This window comes from Dreissena polymorpha, chromosome 7, assembly GCF_020536995.1.
Source record: "Dreissena polymorpha isolate Duluth1 chromosome 7, UMN_Dpol_1.0, whole genome shotgun sequence".
Taxonomy (NCBI): domain Eukaryota; kingdom Metazoa; phylum Mollusca; class Bivalvia; order Myida; family Dreissenidae; genus Dreissena; species Dreissena polymorpha.
Window position 1 is genome coordinate 19,227,625 of NC_068361.1, and position 20,890 is coordinate 19,248,514.

At 35.0% G+C, this 20,890-nt stretch overlaps 3 long non-coding RNA genes across 3 annotated transcripts; all 3 read left to right on the top strand.

The window, feature by feature from the left end:
- The first annotated feature begins 819 nt into the window (after positions 1-819).
- On the top strand, positions 820-14,947 carry LOC127837825 (uncharacterized). The gene is made up of 7 exons (XR_008029486.1): positions 820-1,345; positions 1,780-1,887; positions 4,495-4,638; positions 5,893-6,110; positions 6,620-6,708; positions 14,209-14,328; positions 14,879-14,947. It is a non-coding gene; the product is annotated as an uncharacterized LOC127837825 (long non-coding RNA).
- Positions 14,948-17,359: 2,412 nt separating this feature from the next.
- LOC127837828 (uncharacterized) lies at positions 17,360-18,586 on the top strand. Its single transcript, XR_008029490.1, has 3 exons — positions 17,360-17,479; positions 17,986-18,093; positions 18,529-18,586. It is a non-coding gene; the product is annotated as an uncharacterized LOC127837828 (long non-coding RNA).
- Positions 18,587-18,906: 320 nt separating this feature from the next.
- LOC127837835 (uncharacterized) lies at positions 18,907-20,501 on the top strand. The gene is made up of 3 exons (XR_008029496.1): positions 18,907-19,035; positions 19,702-19,750; positions 20,363-20,501. It is a non-coding gene; the product is annotated as an uncharacterized LOC127837835 (long non-coding RNA).
- The last annotated feature ends 389 nt before the right edge of the window (positions 20,502-20,890 follow it).

Consider the following 20,890-nt stretch of genomic DNA (forward strand, 5'->3'; position numbering starts at 1 on the left):
TTTGCACCCATGGCCAAGAGAGAGCGCATTGCAACTATCAGCAACCCATTGGGTTATAAAGCTGATAGTTGAATTATTGCAACTAAACATACTCCCAGTGCCATTGTTGATTTTTGCTATTGTGGCTCTGAGAGAACACATGCTCCCCTTCATAAAAAAATTGCAGTTGTGCCCACAAATAAACAGACGGTGTTGCTTGCCAATCAAGGAAAGCGATGAATAAACCTCAAAAACACATGAAATTTACCTGAATGACAGCCTACAGAGGTTATCCTTTGCATGCAACCTAAATTAAACACGTTGATACATGTTTTTCAACACACAATTCTTGCTGATATTTTCATTTGGTAATTTCGAACAGTAATTTGAGTTAATATTTGACATCGTTACCGACTTTGTTACTTCAAATATCACGATGTGCAAAAGATTGGTGTACTGCGGCCTATCCGATAATGACACATTTGGTCGGCAACATTACAACATTTCCCAATATGGTGGATAGAGTGTTCAAAAGAATAACAATGTAAATAAAAAGCAATTATTTCTTGCTTTAAAGGTACCATTTGCATGAGTCTGTGCATTAGACAGCTAAACATTGATCAGCATTTGCAGTAGCAGTGTTCTTTAGCCTTTGCACTGGTGATGCATTTTTGTACCTTTGGACAATAGACAGCACATGGCAACTCTCAGCAACTCTTTGGGTTATAAAACTCAAAGTTGCATTATTGCAATTTTCCGCAATATATAATTTAAAAAATACACAGTTTGAAATGTTACCCCTCATAAATGCATTACATATGCACAACATATGAAAGTCAGATGTAAAGAGGTGCTAAACGAGAGGCTTTTAATTTCTTTTAAGCTGCTGCCTGTTGAGGAAAAAATCAAAGAATTTATGAATTAATGCACACAACACTGCAATAAATGGTTAACATGTAAAGATTTATTGAAACAGTTTAATATTAATGCCAAAATTGTTTATTTACAGCATGTATAACCACTCAAAGCCGAAAGTTCCATACACATCCCCCAAATTACATTTTAATTGTTGTAATCGAAGATCTTTAAGACATCACACACTTAAAGCTTTTTAGGTTGCATATTTGATAAAAGCAGAAAGAACCCATTTCAAGTGTTTCACTCCAGGTTACATGGTTTAATTCTTTTTACAGAAGGACCGCAACATGAAGCCAGGATTTTTTGGGAAGAACATTCAAGTCCAGCTCTTCCCATTTCTTTTACTGGTTTGCCATTCCAGTTTGTTGGCAGAGAAGTAAGAGAGTGTTTTAAAGGGTCTGACCGTCACAGATCTGACAAACAGAAGGCAAAGAAACAACAATCTGAGGTACCCTGTCATTTTATTCTTTGACCCTATTAATTGCTAAATTTGTTATTTTTATACGAACTTTTGAGTAGCAAAAGTTTGGCCTTGCATGGATATATTTTGGAATGAAAAAAAAGAAAATATTCTGATGATTATGTGGAAAACTGTTGATCATGAAGGTGTAAGTGATTTAATATTTTTTATTACTCTTTCATGTATTTATCTTGAAAATGTTGATTTATGTCCCAATTCCAAAGTCATGATGATGGAAGATATTCCCAAAAAGTTGAGGTAAAACTCAAAAAAGTATGTTGTGAGGTCTTAAGATTTTTTTTTATTTGTCCAATTAAGCAGTACAAACACATGTCATATGATACTATTTGTAGCATGCTTGAAGTCATTGTATTTTTTAATGAAGTGTAGAACTTAATTATTTTTTCATTTTTACCTTTCAGTCAGAACACTGCTATACAGACAGGCATAGAGGGTTTGTTAGCACTGAAAAGCAGGATTGCGACGCAGCCATTGTAATGAGAGCTGTCCTAACATTTCCTGATTACAAGGTATACATGCCATTGCAGTTAATCAAAAGGCTGAAAGAGTGTCACTGTGTAAATCTCATAAATGGATTTATTCTGATTCTCTCTCAATTCTTCTTGGTGTCCAACAAACATTATACCAACTGTTAATTTTCAGAATATATGGGAAAACATATTCATCATATCCAATTACAGTTTTCATACCTGGTTTCCCACACAACAAGATTATTTATTAAATTGTAGTGTATTCACATCTACATTACATTATAGTAGTATATCTAAGGCAGCTAATTCAAATGTTTATAGCTTTGGGTAGTTTTTTTATTATACCCCCACAAACAAAGTTTAGAGGGGTATATAGGAGTGAACTTGTCGGTCGGTCCGTGTCCGCTCTCTTATTAGCTCATCTATTTTTTGAAAAAAAAGAGCTATTGTCATCACCTTGGCGTCTGCGTTGGCGTCCGGTTACGTTATGCATTTAGGTCCACTTTTCTCATAAAGTATCTATGCTATTGCATTCAAACTTTGTACACTTACTTACTATCATGAGGGGACTGGGCAGGCAAAGTTAGATAACTCTGAGATGCATTTTGACAGAATTATGGGCCCTTTTTATAGTTAGAAAATTGAAAATTTGGTTACGTTTTGTGTTTAGGTCCACTTTTCCTATTGCTTTTATGCTTGCAACACTTACAAACTATCTTAAGGGGACAGTGCAGGCAAAGTTATGTAACTCTGACTGGCATTTCGACGGAATTATGGGCCCTTTATACTTAGAAAATTGAAACTTTGGGTAAGTTTTGGTCATTTTTACCCCTAAAGTACATGCGTATCATAGATATTGCTTTCATACTTGGAACACTCGCAAACTATCATAAGGGGACAGTACAGGACATATTACATAACTATGGTTGTCATTTTTACTGAATTATGGCCCTTTTTGACTTAAAAATGACTTGTTTTTGACGCAACCCTTTTTTCTGCCGCGCATTTTGACGCATCCAAAATATGACCCGTGCGTAAGTCACTTAACACCTCGAGTTCCATGGTAATCAATCCCGCTGTGCTCCTAATTGAAATTAATGTTTCAGTATTTGAAACTTTGTCTATAATCGAGGGAATACCCCGGGCTTTGTTTATCTTATCTCATCTCTTCCAATACACTTGTCAACGTCTAAATAGTGCATGGGCACTAACTGGGTAATTAGCAGCAGTGAAAACTCGATAATTGATTGACCATCCGATAATTGCAGGGTTTTTTGCAGACTTTGCAGACTGCACAGTTAAAGAAAGTCGGCAAAAGTAATTAAAGAAAAAACAAAATTGATCAAAGGTCTATTTATTACGTAGATCCACTAGTAAGTCCAGCGAGTTTTGTCAGTTTGTTAATCCTGACCGATCATTAAGGGTAACACCCCATCTTATATAAACTGAATCACAGTTCATTTATTAAACTAACAAGTTATAATACTGCACATAAACATTGAGAAAACACATTTCCTCGATTAGATATAAATTATCCGAGTAGCATTAAATTGCTACGTCATGACCTTCGACATTGTAAATGGCGGACATATTGTAAATAAACATTCAACCCGCGTTCATTTCAAAGCTGGCGATTCAAATTGCAAGTAATGGTGATTCAATAATGGAGAAAGCATTAACTGGATTTAACAAACATTTGATAAGGTTTGTTAAACCAGATAACAACAAGAACAATTTGGATAATTAAAGTTTAACTACAACAGGTTAGGCATTCTTAAGTGTACATATTTTGGACATGTATAGTATTCGGATTAACAGTAATGGATATACTAGATGTTCCATGCATTTAGATTGTGTTTTGTTAGAAAAGCTATCATAGGGGTGATGACGATAAATATGTGATGAAAAGGTGCTACCGGTACATATCTTAAATTACTTAAATGTGTTAAAAGACTTAAATGTGTTGTAAGGATGTAGATTTTAATGTACCAATTCATTAAAATACGTGTATGTTGTGTTATGTATCATGGTATTGTTATTTAAAAACGCAGTATAACTTTGTAAGATATTGTGTTACTCTTAGAGCATATTTTTATCTAAAAAATTGAATAATGCAGACAAAAACACAATTAACGCGCTTCAAAATTGACCCCAACATTTTTCAATTTGACTCCTCAAAATTTCAGTCCAGGGGTAATTGACTCCTGGTTTTTAAAATCTTTTGAAATCCCTGCGATCTTCACCACATTTGGTCAGAAGTTGTATGTAGATGCTTTGTAGGTAAAGTTCGAACATGGGCTATGCCAGGACAAAAACTATGTCACGGGGTCACTTAGTGCATTTTAAACATTGACCTTGGTGTCGGCTGTTTTTTAAGAAGACAACATGCAAAATACTCTGTGTCAATGCAGCATGTGGGGGTATTCGTCAAGTCTGTGACAAAGCTCTAGTTTTTACTAAAGCAGCAGACCCGCATCACTTCCAAAAATTATTTGAAAAAAATGAGCAAAATATAAAATGATAAAAAATATCAATAAAATTGTGATGTACACCCATGCGTTAACTCAATAGTCAATAATAATTAGTTGTAAAAAATGAGCGGCAAGAATTATTTAAAATATTCAAACTTAATGTAATCCATTTCAGATAACATCCAATTCTGAGTACCAAAAGAGAAAGAAAAGGATATTGCTAAATGCTGCCTTGAAGTTGTCAGAACTTGTGAATTGGGTGTTTCGGGTATATGTGTATGTGCCTGACGAGTCCAGCCACAACCATGTGATTGGTGAAGTAAGTTTTGCATTCAAGCATTATTGTTCAAGAACAATTGCAGCTATCCATGTCCACCTGTTAACTGTGTCTATCTATTGTCTATCTTTTACTTATCATTTGCATTTGTCACACATGAACTGTCAAGAAACCTTTTATTTCCGTGTTAACTTTCCTACTTTTGCTAATTCCACACCCCCTTGGAGTGAGAGAGGGGGCGGGGTTAGGAGTGCCCATCCATTGTGTGACAAAATGCAAAATTTTAATACATGTATGTTTATCACTCTAAGGTCATGGTCACGAATGTTTATGTGTACAAGTGTGTTTTCAACTATGTAATAGTATTCAGGGTTATACACTAAGGTAAGCGAGTGAAGATCATTTCGGATAAGCCTGAATGGTCTTTTGAAAAAAAAGTTGATTTATTCAGGTAAATGATTAAAAATGAATTATATTCAATCTGAAATCATCGCAATGTCTGCTGGAAAACCTTAAGTCTTTTTTAGCTAGGCTGTTTCGGTGAAAACCGAGGTATTGTCATAGCCTGCTCGTCGTCCGATGTCCGCCATCCGCCGGCATCGTGCTAAAACCTTTACATTGCCTTTAAAATCAAAGTGCTTCCACCTACAACTTTGAAACTTCATATGTATATGCAACTTGATGAGTTCTACACGCCACACCCATGGGTCACTAGGTCAAAGGTCAAGGTCACTGTGACCTCTAAAAAAATTTCTGACAAGCTTTCGCAGCCGAGCATGGCACCCGTTATGCGGTGCTCTTGTTTAAAGGTTGCATTTGATTGGTCAGCAAGATAGATTTACAAGAATTTGGCCAAGTTTTGGCTATTTTTGTTTAGCACAACTGTACTATTGTCAGCAGGCCTTTTCCACTGCGTTCTTTTTTTGCTTGTGTAAAATAAGAAGCTGTTTAGTCTATTCTGCACGATATTAAATAAAAAGACTCTGTTTGCGCTCTGTAAATTCTTTGGCTCTTAATCAATTTCTGTGAATCTGCGAACAAATTCCACAATAAGACAGTGTGTGGAGCATACTGGAGGGTCATATAATTTTGTGTTCAGTTTACATAAAACTTTGTCGGTAATTTCTATACCGTTTCAAAGATTTCAATTTCAGTGAAAATTTACACTGAACTTACCATTGTAACTTCAAATTAGTAAGATTATTTTGCATATCACATATTTCTTTTCTCACTCAAGGGCAAGTCACAAAATTACACTGGATTAAATAAATTTCAACTATTTATATATTGTTTCAGTTGGGATCAGCAAACCAGCGGCTTGATCAGGCAATCATAGACCAAATTCATATGCTACATGTAGTATCTGATTTAGCCAGGAGGACGGATGAGGTGGAACGTGCTGTTAATAGCTTTGTCCAGCGACAATTCCCCACAGCCAGTCGACTGAACCCCAGATACTATCCAAGTTGAAAGATAATTCGTAATCACATGTATAGTGCTATGTGCATGCAACAGTAAGTGTTGAAAGATATCCTAGATTGTAAGGGCAAATAAATGTGAATATTTCTAAAGAAAATGTTTAGTTAAAATGATCCTTATATTATATAACGGCACTGTGCCACTTAACAAAAATGCTGTTTATCAATATCTAAGAAAACCTTAAAAATTAATATAGCTGCCTCTCAAAGTAGATACAGTATAATACTATTGCCAGTACTAAAACAAAGCACAGGATATTTGTTGAATTCATTGTAAGATCGTATTTTATTTCATGAGTAGTCACAGGAGCAAACGTTTCATGAGGGGCGTTTCTGAGTTAATTAATACAATAATTTTTTGTTGACATATGCCACTTTTTTCCAGATTGTAAATATTTGGCAAATAGTGTATTAAATCAATGATAGTTCACATGTCATGAAATAATACTCGAAATAATAATGATTCAGTACCATGGAATTATTAGTTAATGTATTCTTCATGTTTACCAGCTAATGATTTTTATTTAAATATTTGTTTGGTGTAGATTTTCTTCCAATGACTTGACCAATTTGGGGGGAAATGTTGAGCAGTGGAAGAAGGATATGCCTGAAGACCGCTTTTTTATGCATCTGGGTATGTGTATTATTATTCTCTCATTAGGACAACTGTCTGTTTTTCATACTGGAATTTTGTCAGGGACATGACTTAAGAGTTATTTCCATGAATGATGATGAGTGTAGAAAGGTAGACATAACTCACAGAGCAAAACTGCAGTGCACATGAATCACAACCCTAACCAACACAATTTTAAGTTATTATGCCCCCCTTCGAAGAAGAGTGGGTATTTTGTTTTGCACATGTTGGTCTGTCAGTCTGTCCGTCCGCGAAATAGTTTCCGGATGAGAACTGAAAAATGCTTAGGCATAGGATCATGAAACTTCAAAGGTACATTGATTATGACTGGCAGATGACCTCTATTGATTTTCAGGTCACTAGGCCAAATGTCAAGGTCACGTTGGGGGGGGCATTTGTCTCCGACTGCGGAACACTTGTTGCCCTTTATTTTTATTTAAACTAAGCTTGTATTATAAAATTTGTTACAAATAAAATATCGGTGTATTATTTTTAAAATTCACCTGCCTTCAGTTCTTGTTAATAACTAGTACTTGTGACCATCCCATTCAGGGAGCATAACCCATCTATTACAGCCACTTATAAGAACAAGCTGTCCTTTTGAAATTAAAATTGCCTGTTTTTGTGTGTTTTTAGCTCTACTGCCAAAGGCAGAAGAGCTTATGGGATGGCATGGTGTCTGTGTGTTAGACGTTGTCTTGTTTATCCGATAAAGTCCACAGTTTTTATCCGATTCTTTTCAAACTTACTCAGTGTCTTTATATTAATGACGACTCGAACCCTATTGATTTTCAGGTCACTGGGTCAAAGGTCAAGGTCACAGTGACTCAAAATAGTAAAAACTTGTTTTTCCGATAAAGTCCACAGTTTTCATTCGATTCTTTTCAAACTTACCCAGTGTCTTTATATTAACAAGTGCTGTTTGTAGAACATGCATGCCCCCCATATGGGCTGTCCGTTGTAGTGGCAGCCATTGTGTGAATACGATTTTTGTCACTGTGACCTTGACCTTTGACCTAGTGACCTGAAAATCATTAGGGGTCATCTGCGAGTCACGATCAATGTACCTATGAAGTGTCATGATCCTAGGCAAAAGCGTTCTTGAGTTATCATCCGAAAATCATTTTACTATTTCGGATCACCGTGACCTTGACCTTTGACCTTGTGACCTGAAAATCAATAGGGGTCATCTGCAAGTCATGATCAATCTACCTATGAAGTTTCATGATCCTAGGCGTATGCGTTCTCGAGTTATCATCCGAAAACCATTTTACTATTTCGGGTCACCGTGACCTTGACCTTTGACCTAGTGACCTCAAAATCAATAGGGGTCATCTGCGAGTTATGATCAATCTACCCATGAAGTTTCATGATCCTTGGCGTATGCATTCTTGAGTTATCATCCGGAAACCATTTTACTATTTCGGGTCACCGTGACCTTGACCTTTGACCTAGTGACCTCAAAATCAATAGGGGTCATCTGCAAGTCATGATCAATGTACCCATGAAGTTTCATGATCCTAGGCGTATGCGTTCTTGAATTATCATTCAAAAACATTTTACTATTTCGGATCACCGTGACCTTGACCTTTGACCTAGTGACCTAAAAATCAATAGGGGTCATCTGCGAGTCATGATCAATGTACCTATGAAGTTTCATGATCCTAGGCCCAAGCGTTCTTGAGTTATCGTCTTACAACCACCTGGTGGACTGACCGACAGACCGACCGACAGACCGACATGAGCAAAGCAATATACCCCCTCTTCTTCGAAGGGGGGCATAATAAGGACTCAAACCCTATTGATTTTCAGGTCACTGGGTCAAAGTTCAAGATCACAGTGACTCGAAATAGTAAAAACTTTTTTATCCGATAAAGTCCACAGTTTTCGTCTGATTCTTTTCAAACTTACTCAGTTTCTATATATTAATGAGGACTCGAACCCTATTGATTTTCAGGTCTCAAAGGTCAAGGTCACAGTGATTCGAAACAGTAAAAACTTGTTTATTCAATAAAGTCCACAGTTTTCATCCGTTTCTTTTTAAACTTGCTCAGTGTCTTCATATTAATGAGGACTCAAACCCTATAGATTTTCAGGTCACTGGGTCAAAGGTCAAGGTCACAGTGACTTGGAATAGTAAAAACTTGTTTATCCGATAAGTCCACAGTTTTCATCCGATTATTTTCAAACTTGTTCAGTGTCTTTATATTAATGAGAATTCGAACCCTATTGATTTTCAGGTCACTGAGTTAAAGGTCGAGGTCACAGTGACTCGAAATAGTAAAATGGTTTCAGGATGTTATTTCAAGAATGCCTAGGATCATGAAACTTCATAGGTACATTGATCATGACTGGCTGATGACCCTTATTGATTTTCAGGTCACTAGGTCAAAGGTCAAGGTCACAGTGACTCGAAATAGTAAAATGGTTACTTTTTCTTGTTTATCCAAGAAAGTCCACAGTTTTCATCCGATTCTTTTCAAACTTGTTCAGTGTCTTTATATTAATGACGACTCGAACCCAAATAAGGAATTTTTAGTAAAGTGCAATCGTGCGTTTGTAATATGAAGTCCCAACACTGAACATTTTTCTAACCGTTCAAAAACGTCATTGCACATTACTGAAAAAATACTGATCTGTTAAAAAAAAGCATGATACCTATAGAAAACTCTCACGAATCAGCCGGCTCTCGACTTTATCCCATTTAAAATAGTGCAATATTTAAAAAGAAATCCGTGAAAATGTTAACTGGGGTGAGCTTTATTCTCCCAACACAGATGGTTTACCTTTATGGTGTTTAGTATCCCTTCTCAAAAAAGTGTGTGAAATGTACGTTTTACGTACGTTTTGCGTGCGTTAAACGTGGCGGTATTGGCACTGCGTTTTTTGTGCGCTTTTTCTTACCGAGTGAGTTTTTAACAAAAACAAACAAACAAGAAAATGTGCGCTTTTTGTGGATAAATGTGCGCTTTATGTGCGTTAAACGTGTGCTTTTTATAAGTGTGTTCAATGTGCGCTTTAGTGCGTTAAATGTGCGTTAAACATGCGCTTTTTATATAAGTGCGTTTTTGACTACTATTTATGTGTGTAAAATGTGCGCTTTTAAGTGCGTTAAATGTGCGCTTTTTGTGAGTTTAATGTGCGCTTTTTTTATTTAAAAAGCGCACATTTAACTCACAAAAAGCGCAGTTATAACCCACATAAAAGCGCACATGTGTGTTAAAGTGCGCTTTTATTGTGCGTTAAATGTGCGTTAAACGTGCGCTTATTATAAGTGCGTTTTTGACTGCCATTTATGTGTGTAAAGTGTGCGCTTTTAAGTGCGTTAAATGTGAGCTTTTTGTGAGTTAAATGTGCCCTTTTTTATTTAAAAAGCGCACATTTAACTCACGAAAAGCGCAGTTATAACCCACATAAAAGCGCACATGTGTGTTAAATGTGCGCTTTCATGTGCGTTAAATGTGCGCTTTTTAAATAAAAAAGCGCACATTTAACTCACAAAAAGCGCACATTTAACGCACGTTAAGCGCAGTTATAACCCACACAAAACGCACAATTTACGCACATGAATGGCAGCAAAAAACGCACTCACAAAAAGCACACATGTGCGTTAAAGGTGCATCTTTTGCCTTAACAGTTGATTCAATTATATGCTTTTAAAAGTTTTTTTTAATTCAGATATGCAATAAAAACCAATAATTATATAAACATATATATTTGTGTATTTTAATAATTACAAGATAATTCAATTTTATACTTTAATGTACACCAACATTTTTAACATACATGAGTAATTAAATATCATTGGCAATTTGATGAAATAAATATAATCATAATTTGATTATAAATAAACAAAAAATAATAGCATACTATAATAACATGTACAGAATATACACACGAACAGCTATATACATAAGAAAGATGCATATCAATCAAGGCCTTTCACGTTTCTTTGAGGCAGCGGAGTGCAGCTCTCATCTTTCTCTCCAAGTCTGCCACCAGCCGGTCAAACTTCTTTGCAACTATTATACTGTCATGGCCTTTGCGCGATGCGTCTCGTGCATGATCTCATTTGATCAGGTCCTGAAAGATATTTTATAATGTAAGTGTTGAATATTGCTGTTATGGTAATCTTGTTGCTATAAAAATTATAAATTTAAATCAAAACTAGTTTGTTTGCTTGTTGTTTTTGGTTGTTTATTTTGCAATTTTAATCCCCTGATCACATGTGACTTAATGCTTTTCATAAATAAATACGTTTGATAGAAAATACTGTTCGAAAATGTACCAAGATACGTGGTCTCATTTTGCTGTGTGGACTGGTCGGAAGTGTGACACCTTTCAAAATGCAATAACCAGTACCCTGTATAGTTTTACCTCTAAACAAATCCAGCTTTTCTTGGTCAAGGAGAGGGCGCGGTTTTCCCACTCCTGTTCTTCTCATGTCGGCCAGCTTGTGCAGGGTAAAACCTGGTATTCATGTCCAAACATCAGGTAGTCTCTCTTTTGCTTCCTTTTTTGGCAGGCGATGCGATGATGCACATTCTTTCCATGGGGTTTAACCTTTAAATTTAAAAGTTCTCATTTAATATGGGGGAAAAATCTGTTCATTAATGACCAAAAATAGGTATAAATAACTTTAAGATGACAATAACCATACAATACAGCCATAATAATTCAAATGGTGTTGTTTTTCTTTAAAATTGCATTACATTTACTCATCCATTTACTTTTCCCAGTGACAATACATAAATATGATAATAATCATAATTAATTCAATAAACTAAATAAAAAAGGGATGCAGAATTGAAAATACGAACCTGTTACAACAGACTGTTCTTCAGTATTCCAAAAATACAGGCAGATGTTGAACTAGACCATATCACTTTATATGTCTTTAACCACCCACTTTTAATCTCCTTTATTGTTGATTTACACATTGTAGTAAATACACATTTTTTTCATCACACAATACTTCATGCTGAAAGTATTTCAAGACATTTTACACTAGAATAATAAGTCTTAATTCTAGCTTAAAGTCAGTTGCTGATGCTGCTTGTTTTCAAAAAATAACTTCCTATCTGTGGTTCTCAAATAGATGGTGCCTGAACAAATCAAAAGTATATCAACACCCCTTAGTAAGGCTTAGATGGAGGACTGATAAGGACTGGCTATTCTCTTATCTGATACCATGCTGTGTCTAAGCCAAAATTGCATAATTTGAGAAATACTGATAAGGCAGTCATTTCAACACCAAAATATTTATTGAATAATACACAGCACCCTTAACACATTATATTTAATTGTAAATATTTAAATATAACATGCTGAATGGTTTTAGCAAATAATATTAATAGTATAAATATTATTTTAATTGCCTTTTAAAATGTATGTTTATGGTCAATGTGGTAGACTTTAATTGTATTAGGGTATAAATATAAGTATAAGAAAGTTCAAATACTTATTTATGTTGAGGAAATATAATTGATACTATTAAGCCCACATAATACTTTGGACACTTTCAATATTTTTAATTAGTTACACACAGTCTGATTTAGGTGGAAATTTTTAGAAATGTTTGAGATTAAAACGTAAGCAATAGGGTATGCATTGAAATTGTGTGATAAAGTATGTAAACATTAAACAGGTTAATATGGACAACCAGTAATTATTCAAACTGCCCCTTATATTATTACAGGTTACTGAGATATATGTCTATGTTTAATCATTTGATGTAAATAAATTGTTAGAGCCTGCAACAATTTTTTTCTTGTTCAATTGCTGTACAACATTTGCTAAACGGTTGTTAAAGACGCACTTTTTAAGAAGTGTGTTAAACATGTGTCTTTTTAGATACATCCTTTTAAAACAGATCATATGATAAAAACGCACTTATGAAATAAAAGACTAACTTATGCTTAAAAAAGACGCACATCAAAATAGAAAAACGCACTTTTGTGAGAAAAAACCCACATCTGTAAACCTTAAAACACACTTCTTAGATAGAAGACGCACTTCCTAAATAAAAGACGCACTTCTTAGATAAAAAACACACATTTTGCTCACATCTACACTCAAAAGCGCACTTACAGATGAAGAAAACACACAAAAAACGCACTTCCTAAATAAAAGACGCACTTTTTAGATAAAAAACACACATTTTGCTCACATCTACACTCAAAAGCGCACTTACAGATGAAGAAAACACACAAAAAAACGCACTTTTTCACTAAAATAACGCACTTGAAAAGCAAAAACGCACAAAAAGCGCACTTAAATGCACTTTTGAACACTGAAAACGCACATATTAACAAAAAACACACAATTAACGCACTTTTAAGTGCGCTAAATGTGTGTTTTGGTAAAAAGTGCGTTTTTATTTGACAAGGGATGGATACTATTTTTTAATATTTAACATTGACAATATACTATTCACTATGCATATCTTGAGGGTTCAGATTGTATAATGTACCAAGCAATAGTTTTTTTTTCGTCTTGATTATATAATTTTAATAATATTTCTTGTGTTATTTTCACATAGAGTAAGTTAAACTAGCATTAAGGCAAAACTAATACATGACATGGTTTTCAATTTCAATAAATTGTTGACAAGCCTATGGTATCTACTGGTGATATGTATTTTTTAAGTGTTTGTTTAAGGTTTCTAATCAGTCATTTTTATTTTAATTATTGCAGAAATACATGAAATATAATACACAATATTGTCATGTGTCTATATATAACAACGTATGGGTTATAACAAAATGTAATCTTACAATTTGAAACGAAGTATAATTAAAGTATATAAAATATAACGAATAGCACAAATTATCAGACATACATACATATGAATACATTTTCGGAAATTAATAAACATTTTTTTTAATACGCGATGTCTCTCTGAACACCGGCGTTCGCGCAGAAGACAAAGATGTAATAATCGGCTTTTGACGCGCCACGACAAAGTTGTGAAATTACGATCTGTATTTTTCAGTTTTGACTTCGGATTAAAGATTGATAAGTAGGTGCGAATTATAGTGTTGGGACCGACAGAATCACTTCGAATAAACGATTTCCTCGGTTTAACGAAGTTCGGATAAACAATACAATTTTACATTAAACAAAGAAGAACCAAAATCGGGACCCGAAAAATACTTCGAAATAACGGTGACTTTGGATTATCGGTGTTCGAAATAACGGTGTTGAAGTGTATATACATAGTCGAACTATCTTTTTTTTATGAACTAAACTTCTTCCCAAGCACACTAAATCTAGCCCCGGGCCTTCAGCGCCTACGGCGCTTTGATTACTATAAAATGGACAAAATGTATTTTGTTATGCATTTTGTTTTTTGCAGTCTTGACATGCTTGAAGCTGTCATAAGTTCGCAAGCATATTTCTTAATTGTTTTAGTCTATTTGGTTTATAAAAACAAGTAACACCCTTGGGATATTAAAATGTATTGATGTATGTAATATTTATAATGTTTTATCTCTGTAGTTGGTAGACGCTTGCCTCCACATCGCCACAATTGAATCTAGCAATGTTTACCATGTGGACTGTATCAATGCAACACTTATCTTCACTGGAGATTTTGAAAGGATTGGATACCTTGCATCAGTATGTCTAAAATAATGAAAAATATTGTTCCAAATATAATTTTATTGATTAATTCTCTTTCTGTTGTTAAATTTATCATACGTCCATTACCATTGGTAATGGGGGCTATATAGGACTCGCTTTGTCTGTCGGTTGGTCTGTCTGTCTAGAAAATTTCATCCGATCTTTACCAAACTTGTTCAGAAGTTGTATCAAGATGATGTCTAGGTCAAGAGTGAATATGGGTCAGGCTTGGTAAAAAATATGTCATGGGTCCTTCAATGGATGCATATTTATGTATATAAAGATTATTGGATCAGTGTAAGTGTATAAGGTTAAGTAAAGACGTAATTTATTGGTCTAGAACCTACACTGCTTGCGATAATGCATCATTATCATGCAATTTCCTCTATCAACATATGTCATTGCATTCAATCACTGCATCAATGAAGCAGATTTTGCCCTGTTTTTATGGTGTGGGCATTTTTTGAACATTTTTTGGTAAAAAATAATATAAAGATGAATACTTTATCTGGAACTGAATATATGCTAGACTGCTTTTTCATTGCAGGTCAATTTCGATGGGCTTGATACGGTTGTCGGAGCTGTTAACGAAAATGGCAATCACTGGATCTTAGTGGAATGCTTAAATCTTACTGATATTTGTCATGATATTTGAGAACAAACAACTAGTTTGCCGGTTATCACAACTATTGAAGAGAAATGTTATACCCACTCAATCATCAGCATTGCCATGCTGGTTATTGGATACTGTAAATATTGAAGCCAATACTGGGAATTGTTGAAGGCTGAAGTGCTAAACAATCTTTAAAGAAGTTTCCCTAAATGTCTTATCATCAATACAAATGAAAGATAAGATATGTCTGACAAGCCTTCAATTTACTTGATACAGTTCCATTTCTTCTCAGGATGTTATAAACAATTAATCTGCATTTTACTTATATTTATTTATTTTGCAGTAGGGGAGACAAACATTTGTTGCTATGTTTATTGTAATAAAAATTTTTTAGCTTAAAATTCCACATTGTGAAACTATTACAATTATCCATGAGGTGTCACAAAGTGTAAAAGTGCCCTAAATATTGTTTTGATAAATAATCTGTAACCAATACAATTTAATTCTACATCAATCTTGTTCTAGTAATAGCTCTGAAAGAAATTTTTGAGGCCCTTTCTTTACTTCCTTTGATGCCTTATGCCAACTATGTTTTTTAATGTTCAGGCATTGTATTCAATATATTTTTTTTAATTTCTTGCAAGATTATAAAGCCAGCACAGAGATGTATTATATACATTAATTCCCTTGGAGTGCAGTCATACTACAAACAAATTTACCTTGAACACTGGTTGTAAGTAAAAATGGAAAATGTTATTCCTTTTTACAATTCAAGTTACCGTTTGATTCAATCTTTGTTTGTGTGCTTAAACAATTAGTTAAAAGTTGTTGTTTGTTTGTTTTTAGCTGGGCTGTTTTCGGAGAAACCCCGAGGTATTGTCATAGCCAGCTCTGCGTCTGCCGTCCGCGTCATGCTAAAACCTTGACATTTGTCACTAAAATCAAAGTGCTTTCACATACAACGTTGAAACTTCATATGTAGATGCAATTTGATGATTTCTACATGCCACACCCATTTTTTGGTCACTAGGTCAAAGGTCAAAGTCACTGTGACCTTTAAAAAAAATAAAATCTGACAATCTTTCATTTAATCAAAACTGCACCCACAGCCGAGCATTGGCACCTGTTATGCGGTGCTCATGTTAAAAATAGTTATTACATTATAATAAATTTATTGCAGTTCTTAAATAATGTTTCCATACCGCAGGCAAATACTGTTATGTGTTTATGGAAAATACTGGAGTAATTTAATCAAAGCCTCCAGTTGTGGTCACACAATTTCTTAAATTGCTGCTTTTGAAGCCTGAGCACGTCCAATATCCAACATATGGAAGTTCAAATTTTTACAGTATGCATTGCTATCAATGATAATTGATATTAATATCTTTGCTGAAATAAATACGAGAAACAAGAGCTGTCTACGTAGGATGACATATGCCTTCAAAAAAGCTTTGATAGAAGTTATGAGCATTTTTCAAAACCTAAATACAGATTTCGAAACCTAAATACCGACCCGTAGTTTAATGTCAAAAGGGTCAAAATTCATGTGCGTATGGAAAGGCCTTGTCCATATACAGTTCAATGTCAAAAGGGTAAAAATTCGTGTGCGTATGGAAAGGCCTTGTCCATATACACATGCATACCAAATATGAAGGTTACATCTGAAGCGACATATAAGTTATGAGCATTTTTCGAAATATAAACGCAAAGTGTGACGGACGGACAGAAGGACATATGCGATCACTATATGCCCTCCTTCAGGGGCATAAAAATGTAACTGAAGTATGAAAGTAGATGTGGAAGAGTGTTATGAACATATTCATGTTCTCTCAAAGCTTCTGATTTTATAAACAAAACTTCAAAGAGTCAGAGGCTTCAAAGTTCTGACTTGAATTTGAAACTAAACAGAAGCCCTGATACATTGCATTATTTAGGTGTGCATACAAAGTTATTTCTTTTAAGAATTAAAGTTTACTGTTCGTGGCTTCATTGATTTATCAGGGAAGTAAATAACTGCATGTTTAATGAAAAAATGCCAATACGCTACCTGCATACAACACAAAACATAACAACATAAAACACAAAGTTGAAACTAAAGGTAATTGTAATTATTTGTTTGCTTTTATTTATTTCAGAATGTTGAATGTTAGTTATATCACTAATTATCAACTACTGATATATATCTGATTATTTTGCAGTCACTTCATCTGTTGGGCAATTTACTTCTGCAACATGGCCAACAGTGTATTCTACAACCTGGATTTAGGGCAGTAGTATGCAGGCTCTCTGATCACTGAGCTGTGGAAAAAGTTTATACCAGTAGCAAGACTTATTTTCATAAAGTTGAAAAAAATTGTTGCAGGTATAAAAAAATTCATTCTTGTCAATGTAAGAGTGTTATCTGTTTGCAGTGCATTTCTGAATGAGAGGTTCAGGCGAGGATTGGAAACCTCACAGCCCCAGTCATGGACCATGTAGAGTGTTCCTCACACAAAGCAGTTTGATAGCATTTCATGTGGTGTATATGTTATTCAGGTAGGGTGTGTTTAAACAAATACTAATGAGCACCATCAAAGTACTTGTGGTGAGCATTTACACCGTAAACACCTAATATTTATGTAAATAGGTACCAGTTAAAATGTAGATATTACTTTTAAAAATTTCTGAGTAGTCCACAAAAAGGTTAAAAAATATTTAATTACTGCTAAACATAGCCACAATATTTGGCTTGGACTCGACATTTTTGCAAGCACCAAGTCCTTGTGACAGTGAAGTTTTGGGAAACTGGGACCACAGCATCTAAAAACCTCACTTATATAAATATAAGTATGCAATAAACATGATAATATGAAGTCAGTCAGTGTTATACACTGGAAAGATGGTTTTTACAAATGCTTAAATTTTGATTTTAGACGGACCATTCAAATGGACCGTGTATATTGAAATTTGTTGGTCATTTTGTTTGTAGCTATGGATTGTACATCCACATGTCATAAAGAAAACTAGAGTAATGCTAAATTGTGAAAATAAATTTCCTTCAGTTTGTGGAGAACTACTTGACGGGGAAGCCCCTACAATTTTCCTGGACAAGGAATGACGTGGAGGAAAAGAGAAAACAGATCGCATTGTCATTGACTGCTTTCAGCTGTGTAGGTTTTAGGATAATTTGTTGAGCTTATGTTGTTATCTGATCTCCTGCCATAGGCAGAGGGATATTGTTGTCGGTTGTCAGTCCATCTGTCTTTCCGTCCGTCCAAAGCCATATCTTGGAAGTGCTTTGGCGGATTTCATTGAAACTTGGTATGAGTATGTATATGGATAAGAGGATGATGCACACCAAATGGCATTGTACACCATCTGTTAATGACAGAGTTATTGCCCTTTGTATCTTGAAAAAATCCTTTTTTTGAGTGTCAAATATAATACTTTTGTGTCTAGAAGCATATTACTTGCCCAACTAAATCAAACAGGTTTCAAACACTACAATTGGTCAACAAAGGTTATATAAAAAGCAAATTATTTTGATATATGCTGTCTTAATTTTGTTTTAAAATGTCATTTAAAAAAACATGTGTCCATTGTAGAGGCAAGGCTCGATGGTTACAGGGGTCAGGCAGGTCCGCATAGTCATTCCCACCCAAGGTCAGTGATACATTGAGTACATTTTACATATGTGAAATCCGTGTGATCAATTTTTTTTTAATCTTTGTCAGTGGAGTGTTATATTTGAGTCTTATAGATGCAGGGATGACTCTGTCCGCTTTTATGGTATTTTTTATTTGAAGGAAGACTGCACAGTTAAATCTGGGAATGCACTCAGGAAGCAAAGCTTAACTTAAATTTTACTAGATTAGCAATGGCTGCTTTCACACCTGATATGAAGTTAAATAATAATTAAAGTGTAATGTTATGGATGTCACTGCAACACTAGCTGTGCCTTGCTTGTTTCTATAGAGACCCTAAGTGTTGTCTGTGAGTGACCGCTCTCTGGGCCAGTCAGATTCTGGCTTCATCGAGCCAAAACAGTCAACCTCCGGTGAGGCATCCATAACATCCATCCAGAAGTCTGCTAAGAGGATGAGAGATGAGAGGTGGGTAGTCAGCAATTTTGTTGCCAAGTTTCAAAAAGTACCCGTACCAGCCCAATTTAGAAAATATGCTCGACAACCCCTGACATTGGGAAAATTCACGTTGAGAAGTTTTCACATTGGGGAGTTGATGTTTTTCATTTTTTTGCTCCCAAATACTTGAAAAGTGATAATAGTGTTTTTTAGTTAAAAATATTATATTATCTTGGGTTCAAATCATAAAGCTGCATAAGGAAACTAACTAAATGATGCAATTTATTTCTATAAAAAAAAATTGGGACACCTTCAATTGAGAAGTTTTGGACAGCAATTGAGAAATTTGTAGTTTTTCCCTATTTGGAACGTTCTGTTTTCAGGTTCCTTACAAAGAAGGAAAAAATCACTTGTAATGGCTAATCAAAGGACTCAAATATAATGTTACAAGAGTGGATTTCAATGTCAAATGATTGTTAATATGGCTATGGTTATGATAAGGTCTGCTTAAAATTATAGGACTACTCTCTTGATCTTAGCTTTATATTTGACCAACATATACCTTTGTAGGAACAAATCAATATTACAAATGTTCAGATTAACTGGTATATTGCAAAGCAAATAGAGTCTGTTGATGTTTATTCAATATACGTGTACATTTCAAGATGACATACATTTTGTTCCTCTGCTTTTCAGTCCTGGTGATGATGCTGGAGTGAAGAGGTCAAAAGAAACAGTTGCTGAGGTACCTGACTTACCGTCTATTCCTTTGATGCAAATATGAGAGATATTTTTATGCTCCCCGAAAATTTACGGGGAGCATATAGTTGCCGCTTTGTCCTTCCTTACTTCCTTACTTACTTCCGTCACACTTTTTTTACCGTTTCTCATAGTACCTTCAATACTTTACCGATCACTTTCATATTTGGCATGTAGGTACCTTGCATGGACCTCTACCATTTGATGAGGTTTGAGGTCACTGGGGTCAAGGTCACAGATGGCTAATAATAGATTTTCCTGTCACACTTTTGTTACAGTTTCTCATAGCACCTTCAATACTTTACCGATCTCTTTCATATTTGGCATGTAGGTACCTTGCATTGGCCTCTACCTTTTGATGAGGTTTGAGGTCACTGGGGTCAAGGTCACGGAGGCTAATAAACGATTTTTTAGGTGGTTATTAACATATAGATTGACAAAGCGCATCATCGGGGAGCATCAATCAGTTTCACTGATATTCTTGTTAATCAAGTTTTCAAATCATTTGAAAATCCTAGTTCTTTATTATTTCTATACCTTGTTTTTTAAACTTCTGTATATAAAACCATCACATTAACTCATTGTGTACCCCCTATAGGCGTCCCCAGCAGAGGTCCCAGACATCACGATAACAGACGAGTCCAGTCAGCCAGATCACAGGCAGATCCAGTGGGCAGAGGTCGCACCCACGCACAGGAAGCGCCGCACATGGAAACGGCCCGTAACAGGTTAGTTCAGTGTGGGTTGTAATTGGTTGATAGTTTTGTTTCGGTTTGAACTTTTATCTTTCTGATGAAACAAAACATCTTTAAAATACTTGTGTATAGAAAGAAAAAGTCTATTTATTACCTTTGTTTTAAAGGATTTTGTCATTTCTAGCTTGACTAATGATCAACACTTTTTTGCGCTATTTGCCCTTGTACAATATCTGCAAATAAGTTAACAGTCTGTAACTTTTTACCACTTCGCTTACTCAGCCAGGTAGTGTCTGATACCGTTAGAAAACCAGCATGACTTGCCCTGAACAAATTGATAATGACCACAGACCACAGAGGCATGATTCCTAGGTAATTAATTACCCTCTCATTGGGCTCTATTCCAGATGTTAATATCAGTGGTCAGTGAT